The following is a 7,183-nucleotide window of genomic DNA, read 5'->3' as shown; positions in this document are numbered from 1 at the left end:
GTATGGGCATGATAATATCTTCATTAAAAATATTATTTTGATTTCTACACAGTCAGTAATATTGTAAGTCCAGTAATAATAATCCACCAGCAAGTAATTAGCATTAGGCAAAAAAATAAATCCCATCTAGTTGTACAAGAGTCTGACAATATTTGGCAAATTTAGAAAATAAGAAAACATATGACTAATAAATGAATATTCTATAGAAATGCATTTGTTACTACAGTACAAGTATATTCTCTATTTTATTAAGGCCCTTTAGTGCATTTCATCCTCCTTTACTGTAATCAATGAAAGCAAAATTAATTTCTCTATTTGAGTCACTGCATTAAGAATATTTAGCTGTGGCTTATATTGTCTGGAATTTTAGATAGTACAGTTCACCTTCCAATTTGAGACCACCTTTGGGCTTAAAAATTTGGGGTGGTCTCAGCCTTCAGGGTCCAATTTAAGGGCAGCTAGCTGTCCAGCCGTCTTTTGGACGGCCAACAATTATTTAGGACGGCCACTTTTACTGTGACGGCTTGACCTACTAAGCTCGGCCTAGCCTAGTTGGGCCTGGTCTACCTTTAGCAAATTCTTTATTCAAATCTATCAAATGTTGCATTAAACTACGGCATATTTTGGACGGTGGCCTATTTTGTTTTTCTAGCTAAATCCCTGGTCCAATTAGAGAGTTACCTTTGTGTTATAAAATTGAAGATTGTTAGTTGGAACTGGTCTTGAATTAGAGTGGCGACTCAGAAAATATGGGTCTCAAATTGGAAGGCGAACTGTAGTAGAAAGGGTAACCAAATTCTGGTGTAATGTTGGTGCTATGTGTTTTTCTCAAATACACATGAAAAAGTAAAGTGATTGCTTAACAATGGTCTGGATTCACAGGGTAATATTTGTCAAATATTTAGCCTCTCATATATTGATGCAAGTGATAAGGTTCTAAAGATTTTTTTAACGTAATGAAATAACCAATGAATTGGGACAAACAGGTGCAGAATTTTGAAACGGGTGTGGCCAAAAGTTGCTGTATTAATTTCAACAGTTAAAGCGGGGTAAATTGACAGTGCATTATTCAGTTGAGTTTTTGTGTCATTTTGATTTAAGAGGGGAGGGACCCTTCTGCCATGATGTTTTATTTATTCGCACTTAGTCACAGCATAGAGTTGGTCCCTGGGTGTCATTAGTGTAATATTAAACATGCTCAAGAAGGGAGAGGAGGTAAACGTTGTTCAAGCTGTTCATTTATTCTGAATGATCGAATAGAGAGTCTGAAATAAGAATATGTCAGTCTTCCGCCCTCTATACCACTATTGTCCTTCCTAAAAAAGTTGATGTCGCGTGTTAGGGAATGGATAGGCCTAGTTACCAAGATAAAATGTTGTGAGAGACAAATTTATTGGAAAAATATAAATCGGTAATTTAAAAACCCACAAAAAACTCACACAAATCCTGTCCAACACATTACGTAGACACAAATGCATTTAGGCCTTAGTGCGCATGTAACGCCAGACATTATATTTTGGAGCTATCTATATTGTGTTTTGTATTTCTAGATAGGCGACGAACTGAGTATCCAAAACAAAGTGGCAGCAGCCTTGGGTAGGGCCACCCCCTTCTCAACCAGATCAGCTGTTGGAGCGTTGATCGTTCGGCGTCGACGGGTATCCTTCTCGAATGCATCGGAAGCAGCAGCTATAACGCATAATAACGATTGTACTGAAACACTATCGACAGTGTTGTAGCGATTTTGTGGAAACCATCGTGCTTTCCATTATATATACATAATGGTATTTTATTCAAAATTTACAAAAAGCACCGCTGATCTACCACTGGCACTAAACCCCGGGGTGGGGGAGAAAGTTACAAATCGATAGAGTTAATTAAGTTAAAAAGGAGTTAATGGACTGTTTTGATATCTTTTAGTTCTGCAACGAGGAATGGTAAATTTAGTATTGGACCTAGTATTGTAGGAGTTCACCCTTGGGGGAGGGAGCAAGGCGTGAAGTTTAGAATACGGATGGATAAGGGTTTTAGCAAAAGAACCACATAGATTATGTCGTCTATCACGAAGTTTTCCATTATGTTTCATACTGCGTCATCTCACTATTACACTGATTAGTGGTCATTTTAACCACTTTTATGTACTCGCCAGTCACCAGTAGTCGGTTATTGATATTATGTATCAAAAATCCCGAAGGTACCGTAGTTTAATAAAGTTATATTGAGCTAAAAAGTGATGAGTTGAATTACGAATCGCGCCAGATCTGCAGTAAAACGGCAAGTTATTCCAGGCATACCTCAAAACACTCCCTACGTTAAACGTTTATGGAAGACTGCATTATAGGTCAGTACCGTTCAAAACTCGTGAGAAAAAAAAAACAAGAATTGTATATAAACCAATGGTTCTGTGTGTAACAGTTTGTGCAAAGGCGGCACTTCCGGTTGGATCACTGCAGCTTTTTCTTTACTATGGCAAGTTTAATGCGCAAATACTGGCATATAACTATGTCATTAAAATAAGATTCTTTTTATGCTAAATCTTCATTACAAAAATAACCTTTTTTTATTATTAAGTGCATTCTCGTGTGGACCTATTCCGATTGGGGGAAGGGTTGGGTTGGCCAACCAGTGACTGCATAACATTCTCATGGCAGAAATAGGAATTATGCCTACATTGACACGTTCAGTTATAACATTGAATTAACTGTTGTGTTGCTTGAATTCAACTTTAAGGTGTGTTCTTTAATGGTAAACGATATTTTCCAATTAAGTGGACACGGATATTCCAGGAGGATCGACTCGGATGATTGCTTCTAGAATAGATTAATACAAGAGACATGCATAGATTTATTGGTTTATTAACTCGAAGGCAAATGTTGTTTTCTTAATATTTATGCATTCACTTGTTATGCATTAGGTCATGATGAGACGTGATGGCCCTTCTGAATTGTCTGCACCATCGTATTAGCGCCAACCTCTAGGCAAAATATTCAAGTCATTAGTGAAATCGCAGATCTTCTGTGAAATGTATGCAAAAGTATGGTGTCGGCGTGTCCAAGTCCCATATAGAGGGGAGGCAGCAGACTGGCTTATGCACTAAAGGACCATGTTTTTAATCTCAATCCTTGTCATTAATCGCTGCATCCTCGGGTGAATCAGCTGGCTACCAACGTCCCGACTTCCTGACCAAAGTGACACGCACGCGTATTTCCAAGCGAAGAAAAAACTGTTGTCTATTTCTCGGCGTCAGTTTTTTGACAGTCTTCATTTAAAACATTTAATTGTATACTGTAAAATGAATAAATAAATTATATCACTTTCTAAACAAGGCATTTAGCTGATTTTCATTTTTTTTTTTTTTTTTTTTTTTTTTTTTTTTACAAAAATCTTTTAAAAGGGAAAAAAAGTCTATCGAAACGGCAATATTTATTATTATCATGCGTCTGTTATTTATCGGTTTTAATTACGGAGAGACGGAGGGGAACTCCTCATACGAATAAACCTTTTTACTGAGCAGGAAAATAGTAGTACTAAAACCATTGAACACAAAACATTAAAATTTATGTGACTATTGCTAATTTCACAAATGAATATAAAGTGAGGCCTCTGTATGCCTATATAAAATTTATATGTATATCCAAACTTTAAATAAAAACAAAAACAAATATGCATATTGTTAATTAGGGTTAACATTTCCAAGGCATGTTGTTTATTGTAAATCAATTTTATTGTATTGTATTGTTGGTTAAGCCTGAAAAGGAATTAACCAACTCTGTAATAACATAGTATTGTCCAATTGTAAGTTAATTGTAAATAACTGTTAATATTGGGCGACGCCCTATAATTGAAATCAGTAGAAAGAGTAAGGCATGCCTCTATACATAATTCCATATCAAGAGTGAATTATGATTATTTGTTTTTATTAAGCCAGGCTCCAATTAGGGCGGAAATCGGACGAACACCAATTATTATATTTTGAAAACGTTAAGAATATCTTATTTTTCATTGAGGAACTACGAAAAAAATGTCCACAATATAGCGAATTCATCATGCGCGTGGAGTAAAAACAATGTGATATTATACTACTGTGACGTGTGGCTCTAGGATATAATTTATGAGGGACTAAGATGTCCGACTGGGGGGGGGGGGCTATGTATTTATATGTCTAACTTGGCCAGACCGATGGAGGAGCTTAATCCCCCCCCCCCCCACGATGGTGTGTGTCTATTTTGTGATTGACGTGTACACATCCTAATTAAATTAATAGACATTATTACAATATGAAATATGATAAATACCATGATGACATCACCATCGATAACAAAAAAAAAACTTAACGTAGCTAAATTATTGTTTTCAGAATTGTAAGTGGACCTATATGTACAGTACTTGTTTTGGGCAATGCACTTCACGAATCCGCACTTAATATTCCCATTCTCTTCATCGCCGTAAATGCGACGCGAATAATAAAGTGATCTACGCTGTTTTGTAGCAGAGTATTCTAAGCAAGTGATTGTGAGCTACTTTCCGTTGTCAGCTGATATAAGTCGTATGTTCGATGATGAAGTATTATTATCCCATTGTTCTAATAATCACGTAGAAAAGATGTTTCTTTATGACGCTCAAAGCCAATAACTATCAGATCAGAAGCTATACAATTAGCTCCATGATGAAACCAAAAGATGAGTTTACACTTTAATTCACCCTCAAACAGACTGACGAATATAGAAAAATAGGTAAATAATAATAATATAATAATGATAGGCCTAATATGAAAATGTAAAATTTTTAATTTTTTTTTTTTTTTAAATTATGATATGCCTATTTCTGCTATTTATTGTATTGTATTTAAATGCCTTTTACGTTTATATTTATTAATGGGGCAGCTGACTCTCAATGAGTTATAGTAAAATTTTGCTTAAGCTGCCCCTGACCATAATTTTTGTTGTACTGCACCTTTTGTAAATGTGTATTAGTCGAATAAATAAATTAAATTAAATGAAAAATAATAGTAATAATAACAATTAGGATGATAATAATAGTATCACTATTGCTACTACTAACTATTCCTAAAAGGAATACTACTGGCAACTGCTGCTACACTGCAATACTATCAGATGACGATACTACTGCTGTTGCGTATACTATATTAGTAGTAGTGCTACTATTACTACTGCTGCTGCTACTACCACCAATGTTCTGGTTCTGGTGGGTAAAGCCGACCTCTTAAGGACTCCAAAACTAGGAGCATAACAGGATACAAGGGGTAGAAATAGTGTCGGATAGGAAAGATGCGCAGCGTCACTGCTGCAGTTGATGTTGCTGCACTGCTACTAACTGCTGGCTGCTTCTACTAATTTGAGACCAGCGCTCTTTGCCACCACACCTTTTTATGTGATGTAAATCGCAGAGGCACTGCGCAATATAAGTAAATTATCATTATTATGTACTGCTACTACTACTGCTACTGCTGCTGTTATTACTAGGCGTCTACTAATACTGCAACTAATATTAATTATTATTATTACCGTTTCAATTATCATTATTACTGTTATCATCATCGACCCCATTATCATTAGGCCCCTACCATTATTATTTTACTAACAATTGACACTCGGGTTATAGAACGCATACGGAAGAATGAGAACATGGTAATGGTTTAGTAAATTGGCGAGGATCCGCGTCTTACGAATCAAATTTCAACTCGAATGAATCGACTTATGCAAACTCCTAGCAATGAGGATGGGAATAATTGGGTACCGCAGTTATCGAGATAATCCAGTACTGCATATAATCCACTACTACATATTTAATGGTATTTAAGATTTTCAGGTGCTGGCACAGACGGTGTACATTAATCAAATTAAACCAATAACAATTGTACACCTCCTTGGTTGCATCTTTCCTCGTTTTAATCTAATTTGCCAGGCTTCTACATGGTGACTCATAGCATACAACAATAGACCGACAATGTTGTCTTTGTTGTTTCGGGCTCAGCTCGGAAGCTATACATTATTGATTAGCGAATGTGAATGTGAACATTTCTACATTTGGCGAGCATAACGTGTACGCGCACTGGGCAATATAATTATATTCCTATAAAGGTGTGATTGTGGAACATGGACGCAGTATATAGTTTTGTATAGGCCTATGTAATGTTAGTATTTTTTTTAACAACATTAAAAAGGTCAACAGACTTTATCATCTGTTTTTTTTATGTCAGATTGTTCTTATACTTTATAGTCGTAAGATCGTAAGTGATGCCGAACGAGGATGCAAATGATTCATCTATTCATATCTCGCACAAACTTTTTTCAATTTCATTACATTTCCTTCTTTTTTTGTGAGATGGAGATGGTGAATGAAATACGCATGCATTAAATGATATTACAGTACACTATACAGCACAACAAAATGGTATTGGTAATAAATATTTATGTACAGTACAAGAACTAAGGACGTGTCGTCTGTGGGATGTATGTAAAGCTGCAATGTGCCAATACCGAATCTTAACGACTTGAGTGCTGGGTCTCATGACTATAACCACGGAGCCTTCAGTCTCGTGTAAAGCGCTGACGCCCAACTTTTTCCTCTTTCCCAATGATCCGTGTAATATGCGCGCCTGTTACCGTGTTACACTTCAATGATGCATTATCGAGGTGTTGTAAATTAGTCCTACATTTGCGAAATACAGTATTCAATTTGGCATATGGGTGGTAGTCTCTTTCATATCTCAAGTTGTCTCTATTTCTGAACAAATCCCCTATACTATACATACATGCACTAGAAGTGATGTCCCAGCAAACACAAACACTTCGCGAGCGTTGTGGATAGGTTATTGTTATTTTCGTATTAAAAAAAACATACTGTAAAAAGGATACAGTATACGCTTAGAGAAATGGTATACATTAGCAAGTTTTTACTGTCAAAATTAACGTTTGATCAAACAATATTTAGGGTATTTTCAAACTTTGAATAGAAGTTAAAAATGCAAGATTGTTTCAACAGATGCATCTGGAATAAAGAATAACCAGAAATATCCGATTAAACATGGGCTGTCAACGGAGACCGACCAGTGGGGTATCTAGGCGTCTTAACATGGGGGTGGGGTGTAAAGGTGAAGTCGATAAGGTGAGGGGGTAGCCAGCTCTAAAAAAAAAGTTAATTTGAATAATTTTTAACTACT

This window comes from Anneissia japonica, unplaced genomic scaffold, assembly GCF_011630105.1.
Source record: "Anneissia japonica isolate Jap-2015-1 unplaced genomic scaffold, ASM1163010v1 scaffold241_len727266_cov204, whole genome shotgun sequence".
Classification (NCBI taxonomy): domain Eukaryota; kingdom Metazoa; phylum Echinodermata; class Crinoidea; order Comatulida; family Comatulidae; genus Anneissia; species Anneissia japonica.
The sequence above is the reverse complement of the archived record's forward strand: the minus strand, read 5'-3'. Positions refer to the sequence as shown.